At 46.3% G+C, this 18,243-nt stretch overlaps 1 protein-coding gene across 3 annotated transcripts in view; it reads left to right on the forward strand.

Moving 5' to 3' along the window:
- Nav1 (neuron navigator 1) overlaps nt 1-18,243 on the forward strand; it is a 253,151-nt gene that overhangs the window by 2,460 nt on the left and 232,448 nt on the right. The window lies entirely within an intron of this gene.

Here is an 18,243-nt window from a genome sequence, read left to right on the forward strand (position 1 = left end):
TCTTGGCCTGAGAAAATCAAAACCAGGAATGACATTTGTTCTTCCCTTGCCTAATCTGCCTCCTACCCCAACTTCATATGAACAATCTCCCACTCGCAGGCTTCAAGCATGCTAAGCAAAATGCACCCAACTCAGCTCCACCCCAGCCTTCAGCTCAGCTTTGGCCCAGTAGGAAGGTTTCAGGCAGTATCAGTGTCCAGAGCCATCTTTTCAGATTTGCTCACCTTTCATCCTCCCCTTGTTAACTGATGTCACCTCCCCTTCTTTTAAAGCATGTTTGAATTCTTTACAGGGCTTATAATAGGCTGATGTTTAAAGTTAAAAGGGCCGGCAGTGGGGGTGCATGCCTTAAATTCCAGCACTCGGGAGGCAGAGGCAGGCAGATCTCTGCGAATTCGAGACCAGCCTGGTCTACAAGAGCTAGTCCCAGGACAACCTCCAAAGCCACAGAGAAACCCTGTGTCGAAAAAAAAATTAAGTTAGAATTAAAAAAAAAATAAAAGAATCTCCGTGTCTCTCAGCCCAACCCCTGATTGCCTCTCTTCAGACCAGAATTCAGGCCTCCTGAAGGAAGGCCTGGGCTTCGGGCCACACAGCTGTGGTGCTGCTGAGCCAGTCTTAGAGCACAAGTCCTTAGCTCTTTCCAGAGCTCCTTCTTTTTGGTAAAGTTGCCTTCTTGCATGCAGGTCTCTATCTGCAGTGTTCCATCCACGGATGTCAGCACAGCAGGAGAGAGGAGCAGAAACACAGCTGGGAGGAAGAAGGGCTGTCTCTGGGATGAAACCAACCACCAGCTCTTATTCTGTGGGACACTAAGATCTAAGAAGTGTGGCAATACTTGGCAAACACTTCATCTTACTGGTCCCTCGTCTCTTACACACACACACACACACACACACACACACACACACACACACACGTAATTAAAAACATTTTTAGTTCCCTTTTCTTTTGTTCTTTCTTTCTTTTTTTTTTTTTTAGTTCCCTTTTTGATTAAGATAAAACACCAAAAAACATTACCAACTTTCTAAGTGGAAACACTCTCCTCAGTGAACAGTTCCCTGGGCCTGATGTCCTAGGGAAGCTGACTCAGGCTTAGTCTACTTCAAGGGGTCTGGGAGTTTGCTTCCCAGCTTCCTGTGACTCCTGAGACATGAAGGGAGGCAGGATGACTGCGACCCAGACCACTCTGAATAGCTCATAGATGTGATTCAGCTTCTAATGCATGTCCTGTGAAGTCCCTTCTACCACCCTCATCAAATCTATTTGCTCTACTTAATTTTAATATGAGATGCACTAATATGCATGAAAAATTAGAGGCACCGATGCATGTACCTCAGCGAGGACTGTTAATAACAAGATGTTTCCATGTCAAAGGACTACAAGACTATTCTGATGTCCGGTCCTCTGATGCTCTGAAAGCTTCCCTAAATGGATTTGCTTCTTAATTCCCTCTTTGGATTGTTCCTTGTTTGTATGCTGATCTTATTCACTACTGAATTTGCCTAGGATTGTTTTTGTGTATGAATTTGGAATTTTCTGTATATTGGACCACATATTCTGTGACTAGAGATAGTTTTACATCTTCCATTCTGATTTAGGTAGGTTCTTTTCTTCCTAGCCCAATTGCTTGGGCTATAACTTTCAGTACATTGTTGAGTAGCTGTAGTGAGAGCAGGTACCGCTCTCTTGTTCTTCATCTTAGGGGAAAGGCTTTGTGTCTTTTACCATCAACTATGATGTGAGCTGTGGGTTTACCATATTTGCCCATTGTCATCTGGTAAGAATTCACTTCTAGTTACAATTCTTAATTATTTTTAAGTGTGAAAGTATGTTGGATATATCCAGTGTTCTTTTCTGCATCATTTGGAAGAACCAATGGCTTGTTTCCTTCCTTCATTTTGTTAATGAGGTATGCTTCACTACTCTTCTTCATTGAACCACCCTTGCATTCCTGGGGTAAATCAATCTGCAAGTTTTCTTTTTCTTTTTCAGTAATCTGTAATTTTCTGTCACCAAACCAATGGTGAAGGGCTGTACCTCAAGTTGGACGAAATGAGTAACCATTTATATTTTCCTCTATCATTGTGCTTGAAACATTAAGGAAAAAAACTTTTTTAGTATGGGAAAAGATATATAACACAAAATTTACCTGTTTAACAACTTCTTTTTTTCTTTTGAGGCAGAGTCTGTCTATATAACCCTGACTATCCTGGAACTCTCTGTGTTGAGCAGGCTGGCCTCAAACTCACAGAGATCTGCCTGCCTCTGCATCCTGAGTGCTGGGACTACATGTGGTACCACCAGCCTGGCTTAACAACTTTTTGAAAGACAGCATATTGTTGCATAATACAAACTGGCATCAAGATCTAAATCCTCCCTGCTTCAACCTCCCAAGCACTGGAGATTACACGTGTGCCCCCATACCTAACCTTTTAACTACTCATCAACATACAGTTCTGTGGACTTAGATGCTTCACATTGTCTTGTAATCACCACTAGCTACATCTAAAGCTTCCTAATCCTCCTAAACTAAAAGCTACCTATTAAAGATTAACTCCCAGCTAGCTTCAAATGGCTGCACAGGCTTTAACCCCAGTACTTAGAAGGCTGATGCAAGAGGACATGGAGTTTAGCAAGCCTTTGTCTCAAAACTCCACAAGTAAATAAATAAATAAAACTAAATAATGAATAAGCTGTCCTTTGCCCTTCTCCCCATCTTCTGGTAACCAAATTGTGACACTCTTTTGTTTTGTTTACTTTTGATTTTTCAACACAGGGTTTCTCTTTGTAGCCTTGGCTGTTCTAGAACTTGCTCTATAGACCAGGCTGGCCTCAAACTCACAGAGGTTTGCCTGCTTCCTGAGTGCTGGGGTTAAGGGTGTGCACCACCACAGCTTGTGGTCATTTATTTTATTTTTTACTTTCCAATCCCAGTTCCCCTTCCCTCCTCCTGTCCCCACTCTCTCCCACCTCCCATCTGCTCCTCAGAGAGGGTAAGGCCTCTCCTAGGAAGTCTACTAAGTCTGTTCTATCATCTTATTGAAGTAGGACCAAGGTCCCCCACCACCAACCCCCCCCATATATAGGCTGAGCAAGGTGTCTCTCCATATAGAATGCCCCACAAAGTCTGTTTGTGCATTAGTGTTAGATCTTGGACCCACTGCCAGTGGCCTCATATATTACTCCAGCCTCATTATTGTCACCTGTATTCAGGGAGTCCAGTTCAGTCTTATGCAGGTTCTGCAGTTGGCAGACGGGAGTCAGTGATCACTCACTAGCTCTAGTCAGCTGATTCTGTGGGTTTCCCCATCATGATCTTGACTCCTTTGTTTGTGAACACTATTTAATGACCAGGAAAGCAAGTGCTTTAAGTATTACAGGGTTAAGGTATTCTCTCTTCTTGTCTCCCAAACTGTGCCTCGTGTCATGACAAGGCTGCCTTGGATGAGACACACGCTAATGGTGTGTGGCCATTCCAAAGCCCAGTGTGACCTTCCCTTCTCTGCCTGTGCTTCTGCATCTTGCATTTCTTTCCTCTCCAACTGGACCTTTTAAACATTACTGATTTCTGGACCCACCCCCAGAGACTTACCTTCACTTAGTTTGGAATATGGCTTCAGTACCTGTCATTTAAAAAAAAAAAATCTTCCTGGTAATTCCCATGCTGTGTGAGGGTCAGCTCTACAACTGGCTGAGCTGATTTGCTGGCTGGAACTGTTGACTGTCACAGCTTCCAGTGACGAAGTCGCCTCCCATCTGGTCAACAGTACTGACCCACTTTATATTCCCTTTACTAGTTTTAAAATCTATTTACAAACAGAGTAAATGGCAACTTCCATAGAATGAAAACTTTCAACACTGAAAAGAGCTTTAATTTTGTAGCCTCACCCCCCCCCCATAAAGTCTCCCTTCTGGTGCTCATCCAGGGACATCTCCGTTACTAGGGGGACATATAACAACACTGCTGCCATCAAGTTATTTCCTATTTGACAGTTCTGCTTTCAGAGTTCCTATAATCAGTTATAGTTTTAACCTTCACCCCATAGTGGAAAACACCAGAATGTTAGTATCCCCAAAATGCATCCCCAAATTAGGTGTGGGCTATTCAAATTAAGCCACGCAGGATAAATGTGGTTACCTGCAAAATGCTACCTTTTCACTATTTGAAAATAGCTCCTGTACCCATGTCCTCCTCCCTTCCTCCTCGGTCCCACCAGCCCTTTAGATCATCATTTGACGCATTAGCAGTGATGTTCAGAGAAGACATACGATCTTCTAGGAAGATTTTGAGCCAGCCTGGAAATCATAGTTCATATCTTGACTTGGTGTGTAAAGTTTAGCGTATACGAATATCCAGCAAATGGCAAGTGTGTGGAAAATAGCTAGTGATTGCATGAATTGGGTCCATGAAAGACCTGACCCAGTCCCTGGGATGCTAAAGATGTATGTTCAGTCAATGCCAGACTCTTCCTCCTCCCTCCTTTCTTCTACTCAGCACCCTTGAAACAAGCTACAGTTCATGTCCTCTTGTGTCCAGAAAAGCAGCAACTCATCTACTGGCATCCTATGCAGTGATCTGAAGGCACTTCACCCAGTAAAACCTACTGGGCAAAGCAGGGTTTTACCCCCTCCCTCACCGTAGCTTGAAAACCTGAGACGTGGGCTGCCTAACACGGGATAAAAGAGAGCATAAAGCGACAAAAGTCTGACTGTATCTTTTGCTCATTTTATTTTGGTGTTATCCAACTTGAAGGAGTAGACTTCAAGCATAGCACAGATTGGGTCTTCAATAAATTATTGCTAGAGTCAATTCCCTGTGTCTGTTTCCCCAGCTCATTGGTGCAGATAATTAAGTTGACTGGAAAGGAATAACAGGGATCCTGGTAGTGCCAAGACGCCAACTGTTCTCTTCTAGCCTGTGTTGAACAAAGGACAGACAGCTGATGAGACACAGTGGAGGAGGCCAGGACCATAGCTCGGCAGCTGTCTCCCCAAATCTCCTTGGGTGGTTCTGTGAAGTCACCTGGTTTTCCTTCCCAAACCTTTGGAGGGGGTTGATTGTGTGGGAGACCTGGATGCTCCCATGGGCTGCCCATGGGCCCTGCATAACCTCCCGGGTGCTGTGAGCTTTAAGAGGGCAGCCATGAAGCTCACCCCTGTTCAGAGTGGAGGCTGTGTCCTCAGGGTGCCAGGGAAGGAGACTAGAAAACAATACGCTCTTCCATACTAGCTTGCCCAACACGGTTTTGTTTAGAAAGCTGTCAAACTAGGAGAGCAGGTAGTACAGTGAGCATCCAATTGCCATTCTAACATTGGCTACCTGTATCCTCTTGCTCTTTCTTATATAAGGAAGGAGGAACCTCTTAGAGACTATATATGGGGGGGGGAGACAGACATATATATGTATATATACACATATATAGACAGACTGTGTGTGTGTGTGTGTGTAGAGAGAGAGAGAGAGAGAGAGAGAGAGAGAGCAATGTAACAAAATGTCAGCAGTAAATTTAGACACTTACTGTTTAAGGATATATACAGAGCCATTAGAAAATAATTGTTGACATTATGACACTCAACACACCTAACTATTTAGCAGTATTTCCTAAGAACAGTGACATTCTCTTACATATCCACTGTACCTGAACCATACCCGGTAAAACTGGATCTAACATAATTAGTTAATATATGGGCCATATACAAATTCCTAGGTTGTTCTCCAAGTGCCTAGAGGGTTGTGAATCTTTTTCTTAATCAACTGGCTTCTATGTAGAGGCCCCAATTGAAATTTTATCTCCTGGAAGGAGGGTCGGCTGGGCCTTTTCAATTGGGGTTATGATATCCTAGATGAAGAATACTCTATTTATTTGTTTGTTGAGATAGTTTTGTGCTATATAGCCTAAAAAGGTCTGGAACTCATGGGCTCAAGTGATCTTCTCACTTCAGCCTCTTGAGTAGCTGAGACTATAAGTCATGGCTGGCTGAGAGATGCTTTAATTTATACCACTCCATTCAATCTTTTACAACTATCTTTATTACAAGATAGTTGGGAGTATTCACTCCATTTTACTGGTAAGGACATCACAAGGCAGAGTCACCTACGTTGCCCAAAGGGTATGAGCCATTATTACCATTCATGCTGCATGCCAGGTAGTAAGTGCAGAGGAAGATGATGGAAGATTTGTAAAAGGCCAGGTGGCGTTCAGCAGCCTCTCCTCTAGTTCTGACGGGAGGCTTGGTCACACTGGGTGGGCTTTAGTGTAAACACCATCATTCTTTTCGACTGGGAGTGATAGACATTGTGTACAGTGACGCAGCATGGGCTAGAATGATTTGTTTATCACGAAAGTTTAGGCAAGTAAACAGCCAAAGAGCTAATGACGAAAACTGTTTAGGTAATAGGACATGGTTTGGAGGAGGTGAGACAGGAAATGATTGCTTGCTGTTGAAAACATATTCTGTTGGGAATCTCCCATCGTAGTTGCGACAACAGTAGCTGTATGTTCATTTCTGATTTCAAAGCACAGAAAAGAGAGTTGGGTCTGATTTAGAAACACTTCCCTGCAATACTGAGCTGGGTCAGAGGGGGCACTCTGTAGCTCTGGGTGCCCCTGGGCAAATACTCAGAAAGAGCCCAGACAAAGTGACACTATCAAAGCCCCACAGCCCATCTAAAGTGAAGGTTTTGATGCAAAATACTTGAAGGATTTTTACCTTTAAAAATATCTGACTACCGGGCTGGGCAGTGGTGGCGCATGCTTTTAATCCTAGCACTCGTAATACAGAGACAGGTGGATCTCTGTGAGTTCAAGACCAGCTTGGTCTACAGATGGAGTTCCAAGACAGGCTCCAAAGCTACAGAGAAACCCTGTAACCCTGTCTGGAAAAGATTTTTCTTGAATACCAACATTTCATTTATTAGTTGTTTAAACTGTGGGTTTTATTTTGTTTTGTTAGTAACCCTGAACATAAGCAAAAATTATTGGAAAGTGAGAACTGTTTTGCTTAAAGGTTATTTTTAAATATAATTTTTTGTGAAAGCTAAATTTAAACATGGATACAGTTGACACATGTGACATTTTACAGATGTTTAATGAAATCTTGATTAACGCCAATTTTACAGTTTACTTTTGTAATCTAGAACATGTAGCATTTTATTCCACTGACATCCGCAAAGCTACTTGGCTCTGCATTTCTATCCCGGGAGTGGGTGAGGGAGAGCTACTGGTGTGGGCCCTAAGGTGTCTCTGGGTGAGTGGTGAGACTCACACCATTCTGGTTCCAGGCCCTAGGCTTCAGGGACCTCAGCTGCACATCTGTCTTCCTTCTGACATGGCCCTTTCTGGAGCCTACACTGTTACTAACACAGCTTCTCTCAGAACTTCCCTGTTCTCTCTATTACATGACCCAAGGCAGATGCCCTCCTCTGCACAGCTCATTCACTCCCTGGCAGCCCTAAGAACTGGGCAGGACCAGCACCCCCTTTCTATAGATGGTGAAAACAGGGCTCCGAAACAGGGCTAATCTATAGTTAGAATAGTGCCCTCAATGGCCACGGAATCTCAAACATCGCACACTGTTAATAAACAAATGCAGAATTACACTGAGTTTGTAGTAGTAATTTTGCTATAGCATTCATTTTGAAGATCTTTATGACTTACTTTGTTACTGTTTTCATTAGAGTTAGAGACTGAACCAAGTGCTTCAAGTGTGGTAATTATATGCTCTATCAGTGACACAAGCTTCCAGCCCCAAAGTTGTCAGAAGCTGAATATAGTGGTACAACCCTGTGATCTCAGCACTCAGGAAGCTTGAAGCCAACCTGGACTACACAGAGAGTACCAAACCTTGTCTCAAGACACACGCACACACACACACACACACACACACACACACACTGCTCACTTGCTACACATGTACTTAAAAAAATAACATAAAATGTTTCTCATTTTCTCATCAGAATTGAGAATAACTGTTATAAATAAAGTTGTCAGATTGACAGCTCATTGAAATCTCTTTGCTAAAATCTTTAGCTAGTTCAGAACTAATAAATGGGCCATCTATGCAATCCAGTCTTGTTGTCACTCATTACCAGGATGCCATCACAAACACACCACATAGTACCTCTGAGTCATTTCCCACTTCCTCTTGTCAGTAGAGAAATCAGAGGCCAGCAGAGAGAGCTAGAAATGATCACATGGTAGGGGTACTGTGGGAAGTTGATGAGAAGGGCTGCCACTGAGCTGCCTGCAGAGACTGTGTCCCCTCTGCACCCACAATGCAAGCTTAGACAAAGGCCACTGTGTTTGGGAGATGGACTGGGGATGGCCTGAGGTCTAGGAGAGGCTGCTAGGCCAGACCAGGGCCTCAGCATGGAAGTAGCCAATGCCAGCACACAGTAGGGGCTCAGGAAGCATTTACAGATCAAAGACACCTATAAGCTCCACTGAGGTGAGGGCCAGATAGAAATGACTGTCCTTCCCCTTTCTTAGTCCACAGGAATAACTTGGATTCTGACTTCCCCTGGCAGTCTTAGAGGCCAACTCTTGCTTCCTCAGTCTCTCTTTGATGTTGGGCTTCTGAAGTGTGATTTAAAAAAAAAATTGTCACGGTGGCGTACACCTTTGATTCCAGCACTCCAGAGGCAGAGGGAGGAGGATCTTTGTGAGTTGAGGCCAGCCTGGCCTACAAAGCCAGTTCCAGGACAGTCAGAGCTGTTACACAGAGAAGCCTGTCTCACCCCCCAAACACTCCCAGCCCACCCTGCACCATCATAATGTCTTGGTTTCCTGTAACTTCCTGACCTTCATTTTCTCATCTAAAAGACAGGGATGGTATTACTTGCTCCACAGAATTGAGATGCTGGATGTAGAACTGGTTCTTTGGTACAAAGTGAATGTTGGCCATGACCATTGGCCCTGATCTACGCAGTTCAGGGCTCGATGTTCCTACACTTACTAACAGTTGGCCCTGCTGAAGATGTGTATCAGACAGGAAAGTGACTGAACAAATTCAGTGCTGCATCAAGTATTCAGCCCCAGCCCCACAGACTATTCTGGAAGGATTTATTCCCAATAGGGCATTTATGCATCAGACACTGCATGGGACAATGTTACTTTGTCATGGGGTCAAAGGGATAGAGTAGGAGAGCGTCCAGTGCCAGCTCTGAGATATGTGGCCCCTCCAGGCCCACTGGGCTCCACACTGCACTGCAGGCTGAGTGTGTATATGTGTGGGGCAGGGAGGGGCTAGGGTTTTGTTTACCAAGGCTGGTCTGCTATCTGGTCCAGTCTGTGTTTCGAGGTATTACAAACAGCACTGGCTTCAGAAGGAGGAATCACAGATGTGGCTGAGGCAAAGAATATAGGAAGATGGGAGATTTGAAATGGTGAACCAAATGGCAGATGGGGTCCATCTCCATAACAATAGGACATCCCTGAGCACTAATTCCATAGCCTCTGAGGCCAAGGGCTGCCTTGCAAAGCTAGAAAGAGCCAGGCTCAGTCAGCCAAGGTTGCTGCTCTGGTTGCTTCCACCTGTTCTTTGCAGTAAGCTTGGCCAGGATCCCGAACAGGCCTTATGAGGTTCATAGTTAGAAATGGGAGCCCCCAGTTCCCTGCAGCCTTTCCAGGTCCAGTGTTCCCAGTTAGACGTCCATAGAAATAAGAAGGAAAGACCCTCTCTTTCCTCTGTTCTATTTGAGTTTAATCAAAATATAATTTACCAACAGTGGTGTGCACAGATCTTCAGTGCCTGGCTGGATGTATTTTGGATAAATGTACATATACCCCACACCCTCACCAGACACAGAGCAGTTCCAAGAGTCCATTTTCTCTCCTGTTCCTCTCATCGTAGACACCACACCTGCTAGTGGTGTCACTGACAGTTTGTATCGACATAAACTGGTATTGTCTATGAATTTCATAGGAGTGAATAGTATGGTGTGTTCTAGTTTGACTCTCATTTCTTAGCTCAACATAATTTACAGGTAAGGGATATTTCTTAGTTCAGCCAAGTTGTATAGTCTCATCCGAGTTAAGCTGTGTAGGTTTTGCTTTGTGTTGTTTCTGAGACGGAGTCTCAGTGTTGTCCAGGGTTGCCTCAAACTCCTGCTTCAGCTTCCTGCATGCTGAGATTGCAGACATGAGCCGCCACACTTAGCAACTTTGCTTCTTTTCATTTTTGGTAAGAAAGTCCCACAGTTTATTTACAGGCAACTGTGATATCCACCAAGGTTTTGAGAGTGAAGATACATTTAACCTAGGGAGATAGGCATAGTCTTTGTACTTGGGAGGCTGAAGTCAGGGGAATCAGGTTCCAGGCAAGCCTGGGCTCCATTGTCAGTTTGAGGCCAGCCTGGGCAATCTAGTGAGACTCTGATCCAGAAGAGGGGAAAAAAAAGGAAGAAAAACAAAAGCTGTGCTGGTGGTCCTTAGACGAATCCTAGACGTTTTCATGACATCTTTGTTTCTAGGCCATCCTCCATTCCTATGGTGACAGTCTACTGTTGTGTGTGTGTGTGTGTGTGTGAGGGAGGGGTGGGGGGGACAGTCTCCTATGCTGCTGGAGTCTTCCCACCCCCCAGACAGAAACTTTCCTTTCTTTCATGGTTGTAGCTATCTTCTCCCATGGATGCGCACATTCTTGGTGGAGGGCCCTGTTTCCCCCTAAGACGGAGTGCTGCTCACTGGTCTGTATCGAGCTGGCACGTGCCCCCAGGCAGGAGTGCCCATCCCTGCCTGTGAAGAACAAAAGGGCATGAGCAGGATGTGATCCTTTTGGGGATGGGGAGGGATGGAGACCCAGAACAGGGCGGGCTAAACAGGGATATTGCCCCCCCACCCCCCACACAATGGTTACATTGACTGTGCTCTGTGGGGAACCCAGCACTCAGTGTGGAATCTGTTACATGCAGGGCATTCCATAAAGATGTGCTGATGGACTAACGGTCTGGGAGAGGGGGGCTGGACCAACAAACCTACTGTCAGACTCCTGTTGTGGAAGGTCTGAGCTTGGGTAGCCCTGCTGGGAGAGGAGAGGTGGGTGAGGCTTCACAAAGGAAAACCCAGTGGGGTGAAGTGATTGTGGGGTGTGGGAAGGGACACATGGTTGCAGAGTCAAGGGCTGGGGTGGGAGCAGTGTTTTCAGAGGATCACTAGACCATGGTTCATGGTCCTGGGAAGATGGATTGCTGGGAAGATGGATGGCTCAGCAGTTAAGAGCTCTTGCAGTTCTTGCTAAGGACCTGAGTTTGGTCCCCAGCACCTATATGGTGACTTACACCCACCTGTAACTCCAGTCCCAGGGAACCCAATGCCTTCTTCTGGCCTCCAGGCAGGCAGGTGGTGCACATGCATACATGCAGGCGAAACACTCATACATGTAAAACGACAACTAAATATTGTTGATTTCTAAAACAGGTTTTAGTCATATGTATGTCTTTCCAACCCACCAAAAGTAAATCTTAAAAAAAAAAAGCCTGTCATGATGGCACTAGCACTTGTGAGACAGAGTCAGGCAGATCTCTGTGAGTTCAAGGCCAGCCTGATCTACACAGAGAACTCCAAATCAGCCAGAGTTACATGATGACATATCTCAAAAATAAACAAATAAACAAAAAACCTATTTTTAAAATTTTCTTTTAAAAATTAAACAAAAACAAGACCCTTAATTCCCAGAAATTCTTTGTTGAAATTTTAGCCACTGAAAGTTCAAAATCTAGATGCCAGCAGGGCAGGGCTAGAGGGCTGGTTCAGTGTTAAGAGCACTGACAGCTCTTCCAGAGGAGCCATGTTCAGGTTCTGTAACCTACATGGTGTCTCACAACTATCTGCAACTTCTGTTCCAGAGGGTTCAACATCACTTATCTTGCCTTTGTGGGTACCAGGCACCAACATGGTACACAGACATACATGCAGACACAACACCCTTGCACACAAAATAAAAACAAAATCCTTAAAAGATATTAGGGTCACATTGCATGAAACCCATAGTGAAGAATCCCTTCTTGCCTTTTTTTGTTTATCTGTTTGTTTTTGGTTTTTTGGTTTTTTTCAAGACAGGGTTTCTCTGTGTAGCTTTGGAGCCTATCCTGACACTCGCTCTGGAGACCAGACTGGCCTCGAACTCACAAAGATCCACCTGCCTCTGCCTCCTGAGTGCTGGGATTAAAGGCCCGGCCCTTCTTGCCTCTTCTAGCTTCCAGTTTTGCCAGTAGGCTTTCCCTGGTCTGTAGATCCATCATTCCAGCCTCTGTTCCCATTACTATGTGGCCATGGTCTCCATGAGGTCCTCATATGATCGTATTACTGTGTGAGTCTACGTCCAAATCTCCCTCTTGCTAGTACACAGGTCATACTGTGTGAGGGGTCCTCCCTTACTTTCAAATGATCTTACTTTAACCAATTATATCTGCCATGACCTACTCCAAATAAAACCACATTTTGAGAAACTTGGAGTTCAACTGTCCTTATTGGTGACACATTCAACCCACCCAATGGGTACTGCCCCTGGGGTAATCCTTTGTAGTTGTGTTTGGCAAGTGTCAGGAAATTCTAACCTGGAACATGACTGAAACACCCTATGGGACTGAATTCAAATAAATATGTCTGGGTCTCTTTCTAACAAAATGGACCTCAGGTCCTCCCCACATGTGGAACCTGTGATTCTGCCTCTGAGGCTTGAGGTCTAAGGCACTGGGAGAATGTAGGGCTCCTGAAAATGTAGACATCAGCAAGGAAACCCCATTTGGAATATAGGAGATACTCGGAAGCTTCTAGCCCTCCAATACTCATTTGCAGTCTCTCAGGCTTCTCCTCCTCGTAGCCAGGACTGTGGAAAGCCCCAGTGACCTCCATCCTAACCTCTGTGCCATGCTCCCTTCCTCTGTGAGGTCCACAAGGAGGGAACCACACTATAAATAGTACCCCACACCCAAAGGCCTTCTTCCTGTGCAGGAAGCACAGTGAACTAATGGAGAGGAAAAAGGTGTTTCCGGAAGAGAGGCCAGGAAAGAGGAGCCAAGCGGGGGCAGGCCTAGCTGAGTTCCTGGGTGCTGGAGGAAAGGGGCGTTGAGGCCAGCAGAGCAGGTTACATGGAAGGGTTTGGTGCCAGCTTCTGGTGCTGTCATGTGAACCTTCCTGGGGCCTGTCATTCAAGAACCTCATGGGAATGGTCAGCGAAAAAGGCCCTTCTGATGAGTTTAGGCTGAGACTTGGGAGTTGAGGGCCAAGAGAGATGCACAAGTGCTGCAGTTACTCATTTGTTCACTGAACATTTGCCATTTGTCACTTTAGGACTAGGTAGGAGTTCATAACAGCAACTTGAGTTAATTTTCATAAGAATGACTGGGTAAGATGCCAACGATCACACCCGAGGTGTAGTAAGTACAGCAGAGGCAGCCTGGGGTCCTGGAGGACAGGAAGAGGTAGTAACTGGAGAGGCAGGAAAGCTCCTGGGAGATGGGTTCTCCTCCCGGGCTTGGAGGGATACAATCAATCTCAAGGAAGGAAGCTGGAGGCTTCCAGGTTGGGAGGTAGGTATGGAGGTGATGGGTGGTGGTGGTAGTGGCTGAGTGGTCCCTAGACACTCTCCTTTCTCCTGACCCTCTCTTGGGAGTCTACAAAATAGTCCTTATCCTTCCATGGACCCTGGTGCCTTTTGCCCTTGTGTGCCTGGAAGAGAGGACACCCTCCATCGCCTGTGTAGAAGATACGGGAATGAGGTACCACACTCAAAAGCCAGCTCCTCAAGAAACCCGAGAGAAGCCCCTATCATTGAGAAGAGCCAGAGGCCTGACACAGGGTTCCATGGTGGCAATTGTTACAGGGGGAAGCTCAGGCCTGCAGGCTCATTTCTAGTGCATTTGAGTCATCCGGTGACCCCGCAGCTGTGACTCCTTGCTCTCCAGCCCTCTTGTGATGCTGCCAGACCACAGGGCCCCTGAGTGGCCGAGATGCAGATGGGTTGCTGTTTCTCTAAGGAAATCTTAGAGCAGTCAGCCTTGGTATCAAGTCCAGATTTCTCTGCATTCCCACGGTACCAACAGTGATGTTGAAATGCAATATGTCCACCCCCATCCTTCAAACCAGGGTGGTTTGTGATTAGAATCCAGGCAGGATCCCAGGGCCTCTGAGGGGCCTGGGCAAATTTCAGCCCTGTTTCCTGTTTTATAAAATGGTGCATAGTGGTTTGGGAAGAAAAACAAAAGCTTGGCATATGTGCTTATCTAGTTCCCCTAGCCTATGGTCCCAGTGGCTGTGTGCCCAAACACAGAGGCAACGTTAGGAGATCATTAAGGCTGGCTTTCAGGTTGTCTACCGTCGATAGGATGACCACTTATGGAGCTGTGCTGTGGCCACAGAGGCCCCTGGAGTATTAAGAAGGCCAGAAATCACCTAACCACCAGCCCCACCTTCTCCCTGAACACCTTCTCTGCTGGTAATCACCTGCTAGCAGAAATGGCATCAAGTTCCCAGTTTTCACATGAGTTCACTGAGGCCAGCTTGCTCACACCACTTACACTGGGAAGAATAGGCCATTGCCCAGGAAATCACTGGCTGGATTCCAGTCCTTTTTACTGTAATTATGCTGAGAAAGGGTAGACATGACTTTACTTCAGTAGGAAAGAAGAGATGAAGAGAAGGAAAGAGGCACTTAGGTCATTTCCCTGGCTTCTGTAGAAGGACAAAAGGACACCTCCAGAATGTGCTATCTCTGTGCTGGGTGGTTACCTGTGCTGTGCTGTGAGATGGGAATGGAGCCTTGTGCGAGGTACCTGAAAAGGCAGGAAGGAGGCATCATGGACCTTCAAAAACAAGCAAATGGATAACGCAGCTAAACTAACACAGTAAAAGGGACCTGGATAAGATGGCTCAGTGGTTAGAAGTTCCTGATTCTCCCACCGAGGACCTTTGCTTGCCTTCCAGAACCCACATTAGATGGCTCACTACTGCCTGTAGCTCCAACTCTAGGGGACCAGACACCCTCTTCTGGTCTTCTCAGACACTGCCACGCACACTCACACATACACATGGACTTACACTTACATACACACTCACACATACACATACACACAAAAATAAAAACCAAATAATAGGAACATAAGCCAATGCCAGAATAAGAATGAAAAAGAAGTGTGTTCCTACACTTCTGACACTTCCTAGGTGCGAATCTGACTTTTGTGTTTGTGACTGTTCATATACCATCTGCCCTTCCTGTCTCTGAACCTTCATCTGTAACATGGGGCTAACTCTAACCTAGCTCCCTGGGCAGCCTAACCCATGGGCACTGAATAAGATCGTCTGTATAACACACTTAGTTTAGCGCCAGGCTTGTGGAAAGTAGAGGTTATTGACGAATGGTAGCTCATGAGCAAGGCACTTGACCTCCTGTAAATTGGGGTTTGATTATGGTCTCTTTGGTCCTGCTGAGAGACTGTGGCTGCAAACGGCCTGCCATGGGTTCTTGGTCAATGAATTCTTCCTACCTTAGGAGATGCTTGTAGCCCCACTTGGTGTGACTACAAGCAGGTCCTCATCCTCAAGGAAGCCCATATGTGGCTTTTGAGCCTCAGTATGGGGAGGGAGGCTTTGGCTTTTCCTCTGGCAGAGTTAGCTTCTCAGAAAGGAGAGTCCAAAAGAGTTTTGAGAGAGGAGCATATGCTGTAGCCAGCATATGCTGTAGCCAGCATATGCTGTAGCTTTTGCAGGTGATGCAGAGATGTGGAAGCACTGGCCTTCTCTCTCCTGGGTGATTTGGTGTAGAGCTTGCAAGAACAGCACAGTGTTCTCCACTTCCTTTAGAGTAGGGCCTAAGCCATCTGACACTAGCTGGTATATAAAGGCCTGGGCATGAAATTCTGGCAAAGGGAGATAGGAACTCTGGTTCATCCTTTGTCTGCATGTCCTTGCATCATTCTGTGGCTACCACAAGAGGGCACCGTTGCCCAGCACAACCCGCAGGATTCCCACGCCCTCTGCAGCAGCCAGCTGGCCCCCTGCGTCATTTGGGCTAGGAAAAGCAGCCAGGCTTAGTCTCTCAGCTCTACACTAGAAGAAATCCTGGGGATGGGAGTCTTGGGTGGGGAGCCCTGCGTTATGCAGAAAAACTAGGCAGGGTGGCTGAGTCTAAGACTTTAATGGCCTGGAGAGCAGAGCTGATCTGTTCTACCAGTGGTGTTTAGGACTCTGATTCTTGGCTTGGGTCCTATCTGCTACAAACTACCCTTGTCCCCACAAAATAAACTAATCTTCTTGCTTTCTTCTCCTGTGACTTCAGGATACTGAGTCCATTAGGCATGTTGGGTGACTTTGTACAGGATAAGGATAAGATGGTGTTGGTTGGCAGAAGCAAAAAGTCAGTGTTTACCAGCCTGGCTGTTTCTGGAATCTTTTTTTCTTGTGGTTATTGGGACCCGAAGTCACAGCCAGCTTTTTCTTCATCAATACAACCTTCCTGTGTGGCCATACTAACTTGTCCATTGTAGATGGACAAAACCCGTCCCAAATCATTATTGACTTAGCCTTGGACTTCCTTGGCTAATGACTAACAGGACTCCTGCATCTGGGGCAATTTGGAGGAAGTACAGGAGGAACAGGGATAAACACAGGACCCTGGTTCACTGCCAGAGTCCTTGGCCATAGCATGGCTGGAGAGGCAACCATTTAGTGAAATCCCATCTCCTATTGCTTCAAGTCCCAAGCTGCTGTTCCCTTAGAAACTGCTGTCTCTATAAACCCGTATCTGTGACCATGTGTCTGTATTTCTCTTTCCCTCTCTGCAGACCTCTTGGGAATGGAGGAACTGCAAACACTTTGGGGTCTGTGGATCTATGCCATAAGCTGGGTCTCCCCGGCTCTGCTACAGTGATGGACAGGCCAAGCTGCTTTCTAGGCCAGGTGCTACAGAGCAGGCAGTGGGCTCAAGGGGCTCTGCAGCACCCCCTTGTACCCCACCCCACCCCTACAGGCTCCCCTATTGTGTGCCTCCAACCATTGCTTTTTCTAGAGACCCTAAGCCACAGCTTTACCGAGACATTGGGCTGGGGCCTTTTCATTATCCTGAGCCTTCTCTCCCAGGGACCCCCCAACAGCCCTGCCCAGACCACAGCTTGCCCTTACACTGTGAGGGCTCCTCTAGCAGAAAGATGAGAGCTCTTCTAGGATCCTTCTCTTGTCTTTACGTGGACAGACCATCTGGTTGCTGTGGAATATGGTCAGGGCACTGTCCTAGATGTAGCGATATTTAATATTAGAGGATATGGATGGGAAGATGAACTGGCTCCTAGTCTAGATGATAACACAGGAAGAGATAAATGTGCAGTCACAGGGCCACCCAGAGGCAGGGTGTGGTCCCACCTGACTTTCCATCAAGGGTCTGCTCTTACTAGCTGTGACTGAATGAGAGGACTTCGAGCGCTATGAAGACTGAACATATATGAGACTGGCATATAGTAGGCATTATAGAAAAATAGACTTATTTCTCTTCCACCTTTGTTCCCAAGCTTTTCTTCTGATTCCTTTATCTCTAGACTTTGGAAGTTCTCCGGGGATAGAGATGGTCCTACTGCAGCCCTGACTCTTCCACAGTTGCTGACTTGAGGTCTAGGGGTGTGGTCCCCACTTGTCTCAGAGTGGCAGTGTCTTGGTCACCAGATTGGGAGATCTCTGCAGGTAGGGGCTGTATTTCCTCCAGCAGCTTCCTATGCCTTAGTCAATAAGCACAGTTCTGTGGAAAACCACACACTGAGTGTGACCAGTGACATGTAAGAATGACTGAGTGGCCCCTGCTTATGGAGGTACCTAGTAGCTCCCAGGGTGTTTCCCTAAGGTTAAGTGTACCCCAGAACTTGGGTCCTTGTGGACAGAGGGTGTTTCTGAAGTGCAGACATCTGGAGGGCAGATGTAGAGTTGGCTGGGAGGAATGAAGTCCTGGAAAAGTTGGGATTCCAGGCCCCATGACTCACTCCCCCATCACAGCCACTCCTCGGCAGCTGGGCTGCCTAAGGCTTGAGGCCTGGACTGCATGGAGTTAGCCAGCCAGGTGTGGCTTAGTAGTGGTCCCTGGTCTGGGACACAGCTGCCTCTCAGCTGGATAGGGCTGGAGAACTGAGGGAGTGCTATACATCATACTCTCAGAGTTCTCAGGCTCCTCTGAGTGTAGCTGAGGGTATAATCTTACATAGGTCATTTTGGTAATGTGTGAAAGCAGAAGGTAGCTTTCTCTTTCTGTTTCAGCTGGGAT

Source organism: Cricetulus griseus, chromosome 5 (genome assembly GCF_003668045.3).
Source record: "Cricetulus griseus strain 17A/GY chromosome 5, alternate assembly CriGri-PICRH-1.0, whole genome shotgun sequence".
Lineage (NCBI taxonomy): Eukaryota > Metazoa > Chordata > Mammalia > Rodentia > Cricetidae > Cricetulus > Cricetulus griseus.